Source organism: Catharus ustulatus, chromosome 6 (assembly GCF_009819885.2).
Source record: "Catharus ustulatus isolate bCatUst1 chromosome 6, bCatUst1.pri.v2, whole genome shotgun sequence".
Lineage (NCBI taxonomy): Eukaryota > Metazoa > Chordata > Aves > Passeriformes > Turdidae > Catharus > Catharus ustulatus.
This window is the reverse complement of record NC_046226.1, coordinates 6,179,896-6,197,666: the sequence shown is the minus strand read 5'-3', so window position 1 is coordinate 6,197,666 and position 17,771 is coordinate 6,179,896.

The following is a 17,771-nucleotide window of genomic DNA, read 5'->3' as shown; positions in this document are numbered from 1 at the left end:
TTCAATCCCAGATGCACAAAATTAAATCTGTGAGTTCTGCTCAGTGTTGCCATTGCTGGCTTTCACAGGGTGCTTTAAAAGGGCTTTTTTCCCATTGTTTTTCCAAGGACCTGCCCAAAAAATGTTTCCATCCAAACCACCATCATGCAAGACTCCAGCAGAGGAGAGAAGAACAATAGCACACAAGGTTCCAAGTTCAATAGCAATTTCAAGGATTTTGGCTGTTGCAGTTAATGAGTGGCAGTTTCTCTCAAGGCCTCCTTTCCTTAACCCCTGACAGACAAGGCTTGGAAATCTGCTGGTTGAGAGGGGAAAGAGGTCAAAAGACCAATTTTTAAAGCATATTAAGAAAATAAAACTAAAAAAGCTATAAGTGTTTTGAAGCAAAAATAAGATTTTATTTCTATTTACACTTTTGCTGAATAAAGGCATGAGACTGAAGGGTGGGGTTCAGAGTCTGGATTTTGGGCAGGGCTATTTTAGAAGGCTGAAGACAGTCCAACAGTTGCTCTAGGGCAAGCACTTCCCAACTTAAGGGTATTTTAAAAAAAATATGTATCCTGATCTGAAATCTGTGGCTTGGGTGTGTTTCTAAATATTTCTTTTTTCTTGAAAAAAAAGAAAAATCATCATATGGTGCCACTGCAGAAAAAAAACCTGGAGCTGTGCTTCCTTACAGGATGATAACTTATCACACCTTTTCTTCCAAAAGGCTGCCTGGAACAGAGACTGGACAAGAGTAAGAGAATTGGATATTTATTAAATGCCTTCAAACAGGCACACCTTGGGAAAGCCTTCCAGAGGCTACATCCAAGCTGGACAATGGTCATAAGTTTTTCAGACAATTATAATTTTAGTCCATTTTCATATCAAGGGTTAATCCTCCAGTTACAGCTTCAGGTAATGAAGTCATACACCCCCAGTTTGCTCACCCCTAAATTCAAGTTTTGTTTATACTTTTCAGTATAAAAAGGCAGCAGAGTGTCCTTGGATTTCAGGCCTAGAGGGATTGTTTTATCTGACCAAAATGTGAAGACATTTAACTAACACTCTGCATGGAATTTGGAATTATACACTAATGGAATACAAGATTTGAAAAATATTAAACCTGAAATCCTAATGCATCCCAGCCAGGGCACTATGAGAGCCCTCCAGGCCAGAGGGGGGGTTCAAATGGAGGGAAATGTGCCACAGGGAAGGACACAGGACTGCAAACTCCAGCATGAGAAAACCCATTATTTAATGGGAGTTTAGCACCCTGCCAGGCACTGCTGCTGCACACAACCCCCTGAGCTGGTTGTTCCTTCTGCAGCAGAGACACATGGGTTTAACCTGTGAGACACAGGAGCCTGTTCTGCCACATTTCCCTGCACCAGGATCTGGTGGCCTCCTATGCCCCATCTTTGCTGACCCCAAAGTTCTTTCCTCCCCCTGCCTCAATTTTGATGTCCCATGAGTTGATTGGTGTCACAGATGGGAACAGACAGAAACTGGGGGCTGTCCTGCAGGACACAATAGAAATAAATTCCAAATATCAGCACTTTGTGTTACCTGAGATCCTTCATTTGTAATTGCTGGTGGTATTCCTAAGACTTTTGTCCACCTTGGAAACAGGGTAAATCCTGCAGTACAGCTCTGGAGAAAAGAAGAGGCCCTCACTTTCATGGTGAATGCTTGTCACAGTCCCTCTGTGACAGCTCAGCATTTGATATGAATGAGGGAGGAGGCTGACAGCAAGTGGAGGTCTTCAGGCTAATAATTACCTTGGATAACTTGCCTGCAGGTGCTGTGCAGGTGGTCTGAGCCCTGAGGGGCTGACCTAGGAAAAGCCATGGGAATCCTGCATCTGCCACTGCTCCCATCTGAGCTGCAGCTCTGGGATGCTGGAAAAAAAATCCAGATTCCACATTTTAATCCACAGTTATCAGTTTAGAGCTGCTTGGAAAGAGGAGGGAAAATTTGAATCATCCATTAAAAAATTAACTCATCCATTTTAGCAGCTCACTCCATGTCAGCTTTAAAAGAAGGAGAAAACTTCCTCACAGATGAGAAGAGCATTTGTCAGCTAAACCTTGCAGATATTTAAAAACCAACCCAAAACACACATTCTTTCCCGAGGCTGGCCAGGCAGCCATTGGGATCCACCCCCTTCTGAACAACTGCCCTCTGATGTTTTAAGGTATTCTGGAATTTTAGTCAGCCAGTGACAAACTCTTGTGAAATGTGCTCGAATTCTTCTTCTCCAGGCCACTGACTGGAGGGTTTTTGTGTCTGCATTAAGGTTTAAAGCTATTTAACAGCTCTTTAAGTGCAATTCTCAAGATGTATGAATCTTGTGAGTCACATTGGCTTCTAGGGAGAAGCAGTCATTTATATCTTGGATTATCAGTAAAATCTAATTTCTGAGAACAAATAAAAAAAGGTATTACACCATTCTGTGCTTTGACATTCAGGAATATGCCATGAAATAAGGTTACTGGTTTATCTGGTTTATGCTACATGCTCTATTGGTTTTAAAATCAGATACAAGTCTGTGATCAATGCATAAATTTCTTAGCCTTGTGTGTGCAATGCTTGGGGTTTGTCCCAAGAAACAATTACAATCCTTCCCACACCAGAAAACATATTGGCTAAGACTCAGTCTAGGCTGATCCCAAATTTACCAAGAATCTAAAGGCTTCCTTCTCATGCTCAGGGCCAAGCTTCTGGGTAGGGGGTTAGAAAAATACTTTCTGGGGAGTTGTCATTGAGAATGCAGAAGATTCTCTTAGACCCAGCATGGACTGAGGACATGAATTACCCCCTGTGAATTTTAGGGTAAAGAAATTCAGCACATTCCAAGACTACTTCAGAATTCATTTTTTGCACAGTTGTCCACTGGTATCAAAAGCTGAAATGGAATAAAGAGGTGCAGAAAAGGATCAAAAGAAATGACAGTTAAAAAAAAGAGAGAGCAGGAATATTGAAACCTAAGGATTTCCAGGCTGTTTGGCTTATCTGACATTCATGTTCCTGCATTACAACCATGAAAGAAATTCTTATTTTAGCGCCCTCCTTGTGATGCAAGGGGCACCTCATGCAGGCAAGAGATGATGGATTTTTAGGTTTTTTGGAGAGGAGCTTAAAACAAATGGGATTGGCTTTTGCTGCAGTGCAGGACAATTCTGTAGAGTGTGATTTTTTATAATAAATGTGTGGAGAGCTGTAACTGCTGTGTGTGCACTCGTGGGTGTCTCGTCACTCCCTCGATCCGGATGGTTTCGGGGAGTTTCCACGAGCAGGATCCATATGCTGAGCTGTGGTCAGATGCCACTTCACTGCCACTCTGTTTATTTTTAGGAAGTGCAAACTGATCCCTGTGTGCCAGGATGTGATGGGATGAAACAGCAGGAGGCTGCTGCTTTGCTCGCCCCCACGCTGCCCCAAACCTTTTGTTCTTTGTTCCTCTCCAGGATGTGCCTCGTGTTTGCTTTATCCCTCGCTGTTCTTGCCCACTCTTCTCTATCAAATAGCATCAGCCTCTTTATCATAGGAAATAGAAATGTCCTGGGAATGCCTCCATATCCTTCTAGCCTCTCAATTCAGTTTTTAATTATTTGCCCTGTGCTCTGCTCTGTTTCTTTTTTCTTTTTGGCTGCCACTAAATAAAGGAGCTGTTTCACTGTAGAAGGAAGAGAGCAGTGAGACCACCACTAACCTGAGACCAAACACAGCACCCCATCTTCTCCTGCCTCTTGCTGGGTCCACACCAAGCAGAGGAAAGGACTCTGGACAGGTTAAAAATGGCACCACCATAATCAGGAGCCTCTGCTTTGTGATGATGCTTTCATACCACGAGCTCAGTCTCAGCTCTGTCCTGCACAAACCTCCTGGGGGGATTTTAATCTTCCTGCTTGTTTTTGTTACATCTGTCTTTTGAGAGAGTCCCTGAGGAATATTTATTCTTTCTTTGGAATCTGCTGTCTCTTTCATAAACTCTTTCTCACTTCTCCTATAAAAACATACCCAGAACAGAACTCCTTCCAGTTTCCAATTTAATTTTACTCCTGAGCAGTTTATATCCAGTTGTTTCCATGCTGTGGCTATGCCTTAACTTGAGTAACTCTTTTCCATCCCTGATGTTCTCCTCCACAATATGTGAAAGCTAAATTTTATTTTATTTTCAGGGCTTCTCACATTTCTTATTGCAACCACTTTGAAAAAGTTTATGAGCTCCCCTTCAAAGACTTTGGATACATCAGAATTTCAGGTAGATACAACACACTGGACAAATTACTCATACCACCAGACCCTCTTTATCAATGGATGGGGCATTTTCAAGCTGAAAGCCATTTCTTTAAATGAGTACAAACCTTTTCTTGCTCTAAAGGCAGGGCTTTTATCTTCCTGCCTTTTGTATCCACCACTATTTTCCCAAACCCAGTAAGAAAAGCCCACCTGAATCCACTGCAGCATTCTTAACATCATCTCTATACAAGCAACATCCAGCATCTAAAATTATTTAATTTTGCAGCATTCACTTGTGCTGTCATTCTGTTTCATGGTATGAATTGGATGAAGGTCAGGGCTTGACTGACCTCTGTCCAAGAGTCCCTGCCCATGGCAGGGGGGTAGGAACTAGCTGACCTTTGAGGTCCCTTCCAACCCAAATCACTCTGTGAATTTAGGTTTAATTATGCTTAGTTAATCCATTTTCTCAGTAGTACATAAAGCCTCTTCTTCTGTTCCTAGCCAGTGGAGTGATTGCTTAATGAGCCTGTTCCTGCCAGTACCTGGATCAGTTTAACACCTGTGCCTCTGTGAGAGCTGAAAAACAGATCCTGGTTCCTTTTCAGAAATTGTCCCACACTGTTGTTTTCCCCATTTACAGGCACTGCCCTGTGCTGGCACCAGTCAAAGGACAATTTAGAGAATTTAACTTGCTTTTCCCACAGCCCTCTGCCCCTCCACACACACTTTCTGAAAGCCATGTTTTACAGTCATTCCTTGTCCTAGATATCCTGCTATTTATCAGCAATGCTCAGTAGATGAGTGGCAATCCATATTTTCTCCACAAAAGCCCAGACTCCCTGAGCCTCTGTGCAGGTCTCAGCTATGATGCACTTTTCTCCACGATTCTCCAGCTTTGTGTCACCTCCTCTACCATGTGTTGGGAGAGAAGCTTGTACTTGGCACTTCTGAAATTCTATTCCAGATTATTTTGTGTGGTTAAAGGCTTTTTCTGCAGCCAGATTAATTTTTCTTTCTTAAATTGCAAAGTGAAAGGTTGTGAGAGAACTCTTTTTCATCTTTTGTATGCCAGCTCAATTTTTCTTGTTTTTAAACAATGTTTCAAGTCAATTTTCTCTGCTCCTCTATCCTTTCAAGTAGGACATTTCCTTTACTTCAGATTTTGACTCTTCCCAGAACACCTTAGGTTAGTGGCTGGTGCCCAACTATTTATCAAGGACTTGTACAAGCTCTAGATAATTCAGCTTTTTTTTTCTCTTCTCCTCAGTCTGGCAGTAAATCTTGCAGCAAACCCATGTGTGTCCATCCTTCCCTGTCAGCCTTTTAGACTGCAGTGTTGAGCTAAGCAGAAAGACCCTAGAGAAGCCTTCCCATCCCAGTGCAATTTTGCATTATTTGAGAAAAAAACCCCAAATTAACTCCCTTATTCAAACTTCTCTGAGTTACTGATGGGTACAGAAAAGTGCTACAAATATCTTGGTTTAACCAAATTTTCCAGCTCCTACCTCAAGAAGGCTGACTTCAGTGTCCTCTGTGACCCTTCTGTCACCTTAGCCAAGCAATTTTTCAGCTCCTCAGAAGCACTTGCAGAATCAGGAATTAATTTGCTGTGTCATCATCTTCATCACCAGCACTATGTAACTGGAGGAAGATAAGAAAATACATCAGTGTCTTTTTTTTAGATTTTATTTTAGCCTTTTGCAGGTTACATCAATCTATTTTTAGACTAAATAACTAAATACTACCTTCACTCACCTTCTGCTGGTCAGCCCTGCCAGCAGGAGAGCTGCTGGAAGGGATGGGTGCAGTCTGGGCTGGGAGGGGAGTGCACAGGGCAGCCTCTCCTCCATCCCAGCTGCCAGAAATCTTTGAGCCCAAGTGGAAGGCAGGGACACCAGGTTGCTCCAAATCCCTTCCAGCCTTGAACACTGCCAGGGAAGGGGCTGAAAAGGCTCCACAGCTTCTCTGGGCAACTTTTCCCAGTGCTTGACTGCCCTCACAGTCAAGAATTTCTTCCCAACATCCAATCCAGTCCTGCCCTCTGCCAGTTTGAAGCCATTCCCCCTTGCCCTGCCACTCCATGCCCTTGTTCCAAGTCCCTCTCCAGCTCCCTTGCAGGGCCACTTCAGGTACTAAAAGGCCACAATAAGGTCAAGCAGGTATTGTAAATGTGAGGAGGCTGGACTTGAGCCTCTCTTCATGCAGAGTTAAGGATTTTCTGTGTTAATTTTTTTTCCATGGAGAACCTTGCTCAAAAATCTTTCATGTCCTTGCCTTCTTTGAGGAACAATCCAAGCACCTTGTGGACTTTTTTCATTTTGGGAATGAATGGCCCTGTAGAAACATTGCAGGATGTTGGGACTCTCCCTGTACCTGCCACAGATGACTTATTACAAATCATTAAAAACATATATATAAAATCATTGCAAAAAGATGGGTACTTCAGAATTAAGATCCCTTAAAGAGTTTTCCTGGCTCCATTTGACAAAATCTGAGTTCCCTGTGTCAGACTGGGAGGAATCAGTGTTCAAAGCTGCAGAGGTGACATCTGTCACCTGGGCAGGCAGGGCTGGCTGTGCCCATGAGCCATCAGTGTGTGAGCAATGGTTCTGCCTCCAGATCAGCAAGATGCCTCTCACACTCACAAAGTCACCACTAACACAAGACCTGGCAGCTCCTCAAAGAGGAGCAGAAGTTTGGGAATCAAAGATATTTTTCATTCCTGAGCATTTCCATCCTGCTCACTGGGCATCTTGGCATTCTGCAGTAAGGCAACCAGAAGTGGTGGAAAAGTGGTGGAAAAAACCCACCCTCCTCAATTTGACACAATTTTTACCATTTGCTAGAGAATGGTTACAACCCCCTTAAAATATGAGTTCTCTTCATTATAGAAATACTTTTTTATTCCTCTAAAAGCCAACGGAATGTGGACAATGAACAATCTCACATTTAGAAGCCAACTTTTCATCAGAGTTTATCCTTTTGATTTGGAAACTGGCTCATTTAAGCTGGAAAAACTCTGTGAAATGTTGCAATAAAAGAGGCTCTATTTTTGCATTTAGCAGAAATATGCACACACAGAAACCCAGGCGATACAAAAGAGAGCAAACAAAGGAGTGCCCAGCCCGTAAGCTCCAAAATTTTCTTATTTCAAGCACAAAGGCCACATAGATCCTTGCCATCTCTAATAATAATAATGCATTCTGCCACCCAACAGCTCAACATTCCCACCAGGCAGAGTATTTTTACATAACTTAGTGGATGTGGCTTCAGCTGCCTAAATGTCATCTCAGTCTGTTGCAATCTGCTGTAAACTCTCAAGATACAAGTCATATGTCACAAACTCACAACAGTTTCTGGATTTGCTTTAGGACTAGAATGTTCCTGGGCAAAAACTATTCAATAAGGAAGAAATTCCGCCTTCTGTTTTTTAATGATTCCCTGAAACTTGCTTCTCACTGATTTTTTTTCCCCTCTTTTTTTGCCTTCTATACATGTCATTTTACTTTATAAATCAGATCTATCCCAGTTCCATCAATCAAACATGGGAGTATCCTCATAGAACCAAAGGTTACCCTGAGTTGGAAGGGATCCACAAGGATCATCAAAGCCCAACTCCTGAATCTTGCTTTTCTGTATTGCAAAGTAGTGCAGTAATTGTAGATACTGTTTGAGGGGGAAAAAAAAATGAGAATCTGAGTCCAGGATAAACTTCTGGTCAAAGCTGCTCAGATTTTCCATCTCATCTGCAGCACAGGTTAGGACTGGGCAGCAGCCTCCAACAGCAGAAGCTCCATTTCTGGCAATCTTCTCCCCAAAGTTTCTGTGTGTGACTCTATTTATGGGCTTTTAGACCAAATACAGTAAAACCAGGTATGACAAGGATACATTTAGACTGAATCAAAGTTTGAGGGAAGGGTAGGCTTTTTATATTTCACATACACTTGCTGGCAAGTATTTATAGAGCATGACTCTATGAACTCTGATCCACAGTCAAGGAGTGGGATGAGTTACATGAATTCAATGCCACGAGCTCAACATAATTTCCTTTCAACACCATGGCCAAATTGTCTTGATTTCTACACCTGTAAAATGGGGATAACACTTATCCCTTTTACAGGGGATAATGTTATAAACATTAGTTTAATTACTTGGAGAGGCACCCACTTTATACTGTAAAATAACTTTACCTGTGCCACACAGGAGGAGCTGAAATCAAACCCAGGAGAGTGAGGGAGAAAGGAAGCATAATTTCCTGTTGTATGATGTGCTCTGACTAAGAATATAAACCCAAGGGACCTTGGGAGGAAAGGTATTTGCAGCCTGCTGCTCCCCCTTTCACCATTATGCCCATTCAGTGCCATGGTTCTCAGCAAACACATTCCTCCTTCACCCAGGGAGCAGGGAGAACACAGTCCTTCCACCTAAAATCAATTCTTCTCAGATTCCAGAGCAGCTGTGGTGCCATGTGCCAGCCACTCTTCCCCATCCCATGTGCCCATGCTGTGCCCAGTTGTCCCCTCTGGTTGCAGAATAAATTAGAGGAGCCACTGCAGTACAGCTGAGAAAGCAATGGAAAATCCAGCCAGCCAGGAAGCTTTTTCTTCTTGATTTCTGTGAAGTTCTGTACTCTTGGCAAGCTTTGTAAGCTCAGTAGTGGGAACTGAAAAGGAAAAACCATCACGTACCATTTTTCTGTGGCTTGCAAAAGTGAAATAAATCAAGAGATAAAACATCAAGACATCTGTGATACAAGATTTGTTTTGTGAATGTTTAAAGCATTTAATTTCTGTTCTTCTGGCTCCCAGTCCTGGTTACTGGGACATTGTTATTTTACCTATTTTCTAACTATAATCACTTACATCTCAAGAATTTTCTGGCTGCATTCCCCTTTGCACGACTTGGATAAATCTCCATAACTCTACCCATCTGTCCTATTCTGCCTTCTGGTTTATCATCTGAAAACCTTCCACGTGACACCAGAGAAGTCTCTATTGCCAACAGTGGGGCCAGCTGTGCTACCTCCCTATTTCCACCCCTTTGCTGCCTCTCTGAGCCACAGCCACTGCTCAGGCAGGGACAGGCACGAGCTGAGTTCCCATCACCCCCAAACTGCTGTCCCTGCACCCACTGGGCCATAGGACACCCCCTTTTCCAGCTCTTCTCCCAGAATGATGACAAGGAGCATGGCTTAGGCCAGAGTGGGGGTCCTGGAGAGCCCCACAAGCCCAGGGTGAAGCTGGGACCCCACCACCAGCCCCTGGCCCTGGTGGGCTGCACAGAGGAGCCAGGTTCAGCAAACAGCAGGGATTTGCAGATTGATGCAAGACCTGAAAATAGACCTTGCAGCACCTTTTTATTATGTGCCACATGGCTTTCTCTGTGTCTCCAAACCCTGGTTATCCCAAGGGCTGTGCAGGACCTCTGCCCCAGCAGATCTCGGTTGTGCCTGTTGTTAGAGCTTGGCTACAGCTGCTTAATTCTCATTAAACACTCAAGTTTCTTCTAATCTTCTTCCAAAACAAGGAGCTCAAGTCTTACAACAACATCTCCTAGGAACTTTCTGCTCTCCTTAGGGGACATTATTTCTTTCTAGTGAAAGGAAAATTTCCCAATAACTTTCTTCTGCTGCCAGGCACCAAGGCAAGGCAGCATCGTGCCACTCCCTCATCATTTCCAAAGAGGCTTGCACATCACTTTATTCAGGGCTGTACCCTCTGCTTTTAGTTTCCTATTCCCATTCCAGCCTGTCTGCTTGAATGCATTCAAAGGTGTAAGAACAAAAACCCTCTTGGGACAGTCTGTCCCACGCTGCACCCATGGCCATAAAACCATAAAACCTCGGTGGCCTCACTACTGGTTCTTATCAGCCATCACAGCTTCAAGCACAGAAGGTGTGTCTAATATTAGCCAGGAAATGTCGTGGAGAAGACCTGGACTTTTTCAGCTAATCAGTATTAATAACTTCCTATGTTTGTAGACAGCCCATAGGAAATGCAGCCTGACTCATCTAGCCCGTAATTAGATGAACTCCCAAAAAACTGCAGGTGGCTGCACCACGAAGGCACATTAGCCAAGGTGCAGAATGTGCTCCTGACCAAAGGGCAGATAACAGCAGCTATAATTTCCTCCACTGATATAACGTGAAAAAAGCAGTATTTCTGACAGATCTGGCATATGGCTGAGGTTGGAAAGTCAAGCAGTCATTTTCTTTCTTTCTCTTATCTCACTCAGGGGAAATCTGTAATATGCACAAAGCCTTGATTTATTTTTTACACTCTGGGATATTACTGGAAAATAATTACAAAGCAAAATTTCATGAAAACCAGAAGATATTCATGCCTATTTGCTGTATAAGTTATACCTAGACTGCGATTCTTACTGAAGATATTTGTTTCCTGCGTTCTTTTCTGCTGCCAAGTTCAGCCATATATCACTTTTATGTATCTGAAGGCCATGGTGTAATGCAATATGAAGCTATGAATGGGATAAAGTTACATATTCTCCATTGATTTTCCATTGTGTCCATTATCTTTAATGCTGGAATGCAGGTTAGTGCGAGTGCCGGAAGCCTCCGCACCTCTGTGGCTGCTGCCTGTGAAAACCATCCCTGGGGGGCAGATAAAATCAGCTGCAAGCTGCAGAGAGGAGGCAGCAGCTCCCCAAAGTGTGCAGCTTAATGGGGAAAGCAGTAGGAAAGAGAGAGGGAGAAAGTAAACTCAGGGATGGGGACATGAGAGGGGCTGGGAGGAAACCAGAGAAGGGGTGGAAGGGAAGGCAGGGGAAGGAGAGGAGGGAGAGGAAGGGAGCAGGACCTACTGCATGGCTTTCTATCAGTGGAAAATTGCTTTTTGCATGCTTAACAAAGGAGGAAGGGAAAAAGATTTGTGGTTCATTATGCTGCTGCAAAGCCCCACAAGTATTACCAGCACCACTGCCCAGAAAACATCATCCACCAGCGCTCAAGGGCCATTGCTCCCCTGTCCCAGATCTTGTGGAGAGCAAGATGAGGGTTCAGCTGCTCACCCCGTGGGTCAGGATGGGCAGGGAGGGTGTTCCCAGGCAGCACTGGAGCTTTGCCACCACGGCAGATCAAGCAAAGGCTGACGAGCAGGACAGGAGGATGCAGCTGGACGGGGAAAGCAGGATGCTCCGGAGCTTGTCGCCCAGCTGGGCCCAATTGCACTGGGACTGGATGTTAACACTAACGCTCTAACAAGCTTCTCAAATCACATTTTTAAGGCCATGTGTTAACAGAAAACAACTGTTCAAATTTAGCAAGTTCCAGCAGCACTTTCACCCTTGTTCCGTCTGGGCCGCAGGAGTACGAAACGCCACCACCACTTCATTTTTCATCCCTCTCACAAAGGGGCAGAGCTGTTAGTCATGCAAGTGGCTGCCCTGGACGATCCCACGCAAGGAATGCCAGCAGGATTTCTCCATGTGTGACTAAGTGCTCCTCCTGGGAGGCCAGAGATTCCCACTGGGAAGGTAAAGGACCCCCCATTTTCTGTAATCTAAACTCTGCAGTCACCACTGCTGCTGCTGTAAAGTGTTTTTAAAATGAAAATCCTTCTGCAGGACAGGTGACCTGCTCATCTCCATCTGGCCTTTGCTGTTCTGACTACTCTTGTTGACATCTGTGACTAATTCGTGATCGATGAAACCAAGCTGTGACCAATACAAAAAATCTTTATTAAAACCCTGCCAGGTTAATCAGCAGGCATTCCTCAGGAGTGCTGCTCAGAAAGAGCCAATTCTGATCATTCCATGGGAACAACATTTCTGGAAGGAGCACCTCATCCAGCTTACCTTGAAGCACACCCACCTTGTGTCACCTACACCCCAGGGGACAGAGCTTAGGGACTTTTATACAACATTTCCTTCACTTATTTGTCCTGGTAGACAAGAGGCTGACATGGAGCAAAACCTTTCCAGCTGGTTCAAGAAAAATCTGGTACCTTGTTTAGTGTGAGCTGAGCTGGTGTGTGTACATGCATGTGCTGCACAGCAGGACCCCTTTTCTCATTTAAACAGCCAATTAAAGCCTACTTTGGCACTTAGCACATGACATCAACTTGCAGTACTTAACCTGCCTAGCACAGTGTGAATTTAATTTGATAAAGGGGCAACTAATAAAGATCTTGGAAGGCTGGTTAAAGTTCATTAAGCCGTTCCTTTCAAGGTATACTTCCCTCCAGTGCAAAAGCTTGCATCTATTTTTTTTTTCCTTTAAAGCTGTGTTATATCCTGCCACCAGAAAAAGGTGCCTGTGTCACATCCCGACAGGGTATATTTAAAGTCTCACTGTCAAAGTCATGGCAGGCCTTGGTTCTTTGCCCAGGAATGTGCAGAAAGAAAAATAAAAGCCCTTTTCCCTGAGTGTGGGGCGAGGAGTGCAGTGAGTGTTGGTGCAGGCTCCTGGGAGGGGAACGGGCTTCTGTCACACTGAGCTGCATTCATCCTCCTTCTCCTGGGCCATCCGTGATTCCAGATGGATTTCATAAACAGATGAGGAGCCTCCTCTGAGTTCACTGCTTTAATGAAGCCCGTATGGCTGACTCATGTAATAAGTATTTAATCATGTTGATGAAAATGGTTTTAAAAACTTCCACCACACACAGCGCGGTTCCCTGCGCAGCCGTGGGGCTGATAACAGCCAAGGCATCTTCCACAGCCCCTCCAGGTGCCTGCCTGGCTTTCACCAAGGACTTCCAAATGTGTGCACTCATTGTGCATTGCCACCCTCTAACAAGGGCTCGTTCATCTTTGGAAATACTCCTCGAATCACCCGCTGAAGCACCACAAAAGGAGGGTTTTTTAAGCCCCACATTCCCCATGCAGCTGTTTCAGAGGTCACTCAAGGGTTAACACTTTGGTGTTTATATCTTCTTATTAGTTTCTGTTTGTGCTCACAAATGCCCATGCATTAAAAATTTGCTGAGCTTAAGTGGTCTCTATTTGTAAACAGAGAAATGCCACAAAACCTTGCAAATATTGGGTCATCTTGGCTGGAAGTTGTTCTTGTTGTCAGTAGAAATCCTTACTGATGCCAAGAAGGACATGGGCCTTCATCGTTCCCAGACATGGACCCAAATGAACATATGTAAGACCATCATATGGCAACAGTAGTCCACACAAATTCAGTGCATTTTAAGCTAACTCAGAAAAGCCAGGGCTCTTCCTCCTCCCTTCAAGGTTGGATTCATGTTCATGTTTGTCCTTTTACAGCACTCATCAGTGTTCAGCAGCAACGTTCTTCTGAGAGCTCTGGGGAAAGGAAGATGAGTCCCATACAGAATCCCAGCCACAGAGAGAGGAACCCTTTGTTTTATCACATGAAATTTTGTGGATCAGTCCAAATTTGTTTAATTAGAATTCATTTTAAGAGTTGTAGGCAAGGTCCTTTGATTTGTCAGATAATATTTTCCAAACTGTAGAAATGTTGAAATCTGAAGGTGTGCTTGCAGTATGCTACCAGTTCCAAGGCTGCTTACATCCTGACAGGGAAAATTATTTTCTGTCATGAGATCAGACAAAACCTCCTTGTGTCATTAACAGTAAGCAAATTATTTTCCAAATCCCTGAAATGCAGCACAGCGTTCATGGCTTCAGAAGCTGGGTTTATTATAATTTCCCTCACTTCATTTTACAGTAGCATTTTTTTTATTTCTGAACATGGTGATGTATTGAAAAGATACCAATGTAGGCTGAACAGAAAGTTGACTGTGATCCTGTCTCATCCAGGAATTACCCTACGCTTTCTGAGATGCCCTTCATGCACAGTAGTTGCTGCTATAGATAGTTGTGCTTCAGTGGTTGATATTCAAACCTTCAAAATTGGGCAGTCTTCATGACTGGAAGGGAAGGCTGGGAAATCTTCTGGTTGTGTTTGACTCGTATTTTTCTGGCACCAAGATTTACACAGCTCTGAGTAATGGGAGCGTTACGGTCTTCAGAGGCTTGATAACGAAATCCAGAGTTCACTGCACAATCCTTCATCCTTCCATTCCTGAGATTTTGAATTCTGGTGCAGCAGCACCAGACCCTGGAAGTGCAGGAATTCTGTATCTCACTTTGGAGCACCTAATGAAGATGTCATCGTGACCCCTCAGAGGAGCACCTTGAACAGACAAGCACTGGAACGGTGGAGAGGTCTCAATTTCCTTGCTTATGACTTCAAACTCCAGAGCTAAAGGACACGAAAGAGAGTTTAATGCCTATAAATCTTGCAGTGTGAACTGATTCATGACTCACACAAAGCACCCAAGCCCCCTAAGAGTCAAGAGAACAACCCTTTAAAATACAGTTTGCTACTATTGCTGGAAACTTTAACCTGCTGGCTTCACACTCAGGAGGTTTAAGCTGCAAATGGCAGGAGAGGATTTATGTGCTCCTCTGAACAAAATACATCAGGGTAGGAAAACTTGACCCGACAGTTTTGAGACGTGCCTGCCATAAATAACCAATTGATTGGCTGGGCTGCAAAGCCATTAGCAGGCGTGGGGAGCCTGCTGGGACTCAGACACGGCGTAAAATGCTGGAGGTGCCAGCAGAATGGACGTGGCCATCACCTACACGGTCACCTCCCAGCAGAACTGCTCAGGAGGGCTGGAGGAAAACAGAGCAGCTTTTACCTCCCTCATTCCACAGCACCCTGGAAGGCAGATCCAGTCTGTGAGTGGGATCCAGGCTGTCGTGGGCCAAGGGGGAAGAGAAGAGAGATAAAATGACCACCTTGTGCTTGAGCAGTAAATCATCTGCAGGAGCAGAAGTGTTTCAAATGCAGTTGGAGACCATGCCTTGACAGGTTGCAGAGGAATCTTTTCTCTGTAGATTACCACAGCTGCCAAGTGGCACTGGAAGGCCTGATCTAGCAGGGCTTTCCACCCCCAGAAAAGTGGCAGCAGTTACAGCAGAAGGGAATTTGATTACTCAGATCACAGATGTCAGGACAGAGGGCCAGAGGTTGCTTAACCCTCTGAGAATGGGTCATTTTAACCTTTTCCCTACCAAAGAATTCATGTGAAGCTCCCATCTTCACTCCCACTGCCACAGACGCACTTTCTGGACTTGGGGTTGATCTTTTTGCACAGTCCCACCCTGATGGCAAGGGAAAAGGTAAGAGCAGTGGAAGTCCCATGGAGCAATGCCTGCCCAATCTTTCAGTCTGGAGAAGAGCAGGCAGTAGGAGGCAGAGCAGACACGATGCTGATCTACTGCAGATACTCATTTACCCTTGAGACATGTGCACATTGCAAATGAGAATGGATCTGGGTATAAATGGCTACAAAAACAGCAGGGCAATGATGAATCAGAGCCAGCTCCTCAGGGGGGCTGTGGCTCTGGGTATTATCCTCAAACAAGCAAAGATGGGACCTTGTTCCTGTATCAAACATGAGATGAGAAGTGATGACTGGCAGGGAAAGGCAGGAAGGAAGAATGTGGGAATGTGAAATTCACACAGAATCACTAGGTTGGAACAGACCCTCAAGATCATCCAGTCAACCCAGGATGTATCTACCATTCTATGATAGTTCCTCTTGCTGCCTTTGACTTTGCTGCCAGGCAAGTGCTTTAGGCACCATCTAATCCTGGTTTAATGGGAAAAAGTGGATAACAGCTCCATGTTTCACTTTTTAAACTGCTGAGGACTCAATCCACACCCCCTCCTTGCTCACTTCTCTCCAAGAGTCTTACTCTCTTTGAACTGCCCATTTTTTGGAAGCCTAACACTACGATTTTGACAAATGTTTTGCTTTTGGAAGTGTCTTTTTAGTGCAAGTAGCACAAATGTTTATAAATACATACCTGCACACAGACAGGGCACTTGTCAAAACACATTCAAAGGATACCTAGGTTCTTTCATGTACTAGATACTCAGAGTGAAAATAACCAGCTATATTTAACCCAGATCCAAGCCCAGACTAAATTATTTTAAAGGTCAATTAAAGAACAGAAAGTCTCACTAGCTAAGAGATAAAATAGCTCCCATTCATCTGCAGTTCCAAGAGCTTTCACAGAACTAAAGCACAGGATGAGAAACTGTAATTAATTACCATTTCATATTAAAATCATTGACAACTCCAAGTTTCTGTACCTGCCAAGACCTGAATTCAGATGACTGCATTTGGCCTACAGCAGTTGATGGAAACTCCATCACTCACCACGCTGATGTAGTTGTTTGGAAACCAACAGCTCTTGGCAGAGAAAACACATTTCAGCTTCTGTTGAATGACTGCACATATGAGGAGCAGGAGATGAGACAGACCAATAGTCAGTGCTCAGATTCAGATTATGTTTTGGCTGGGGCTTAAAGTTCAGGTCTGAGGCCAAGTGGAGGCTAGGATTTAGCCTGCAATGTAATCCTGGAATCACATGGGCTCTTCTGCTCAGGTGTTGGCCTGGGTGGCAGAGACCTGGGGGTGTTTTCTCCCTTGTGATGGTGAGTCTGTTGGTTTGGCAGGCGCTGCCGTGCTCGCTGCATTCCTGTTCTTTGGCCCTGCATGAGTCAGTTCTGGAAAACTCTTATTTGACCACAACTGGAAAAGAAAGAGAGAAATAAAAAAACCAAGCCGAAACCCACAGATCAAATCTGTAGGACGGGTTTGAACCACAGAGCCCAGTTTTTTACCCTGACAGCCTGCATGATCTCAGCACAGACATAACCACAAACAGCCAAAGGAAGCACTGGGGGAGCTGAGCCCCTGCTCCCATCAGCCAGCCCAAGCCAGCAGCGATAACAGCCCAACCAAGAGAGCAATGAACGCAGAGAGCCAAATCCCTGAAGAAACTCTGGGATTTGTTCTCTCTGGCTGATTGGAAAAGCTGTTTCCAGAACTAAAGTCAACACCTTCTTTCAACCTCAGAACACCTCCTTGGGTAAACATAATCACCTTCCAGGTCTGGGCCTTACTCAGAACGAGATCACTCCACACAGAAATCATATTTAGCACAGGTCACGGTTGAAAACACCATCAGAAATATCTGCCAGGGTGTTCATGTTTCAGCTTTGCCATCAGCCCTAAGGTGAGAACACCCTAGTGTGGATTTGTGATGTGCACCAGAACATTGGTGCAATAATGAACGATGGCCCAGCTCCATTTCTTGTGCAGTCTGCAACTTCCCAACGTGTCTGACACACTGGGAACCCACGCACAACAGTGATGGAAAACTTGGAAAGCGGATGGAAGCGAAGAAAAGCCCTTGGTGTAATTTTACAGAGTGTGAAAGACTTAAAGCAAGAAACACAACCAGATGCCACAAGGAAACTACTTTCAATTAGTTCTGCTTTGTGTTATACCTGCTGATGAAAAATAAAAACAAATTCGTTCTGTCAACAGCTCTATCTATAGCATAATCCTTAAATGAACTCATCCGTCAAACTGGTCTCCTCTGGCAAAACATATTACAATCCCTGTTTCTCAGCTGTGGGAATCAATCATCTGTTTCCCAAACCCATTGGTCAACATCTTAAGAACCCAATATATTTTTATTGCGCTGAACAAGCCAGTCACAGGGCACCAACGTCACCACACCAC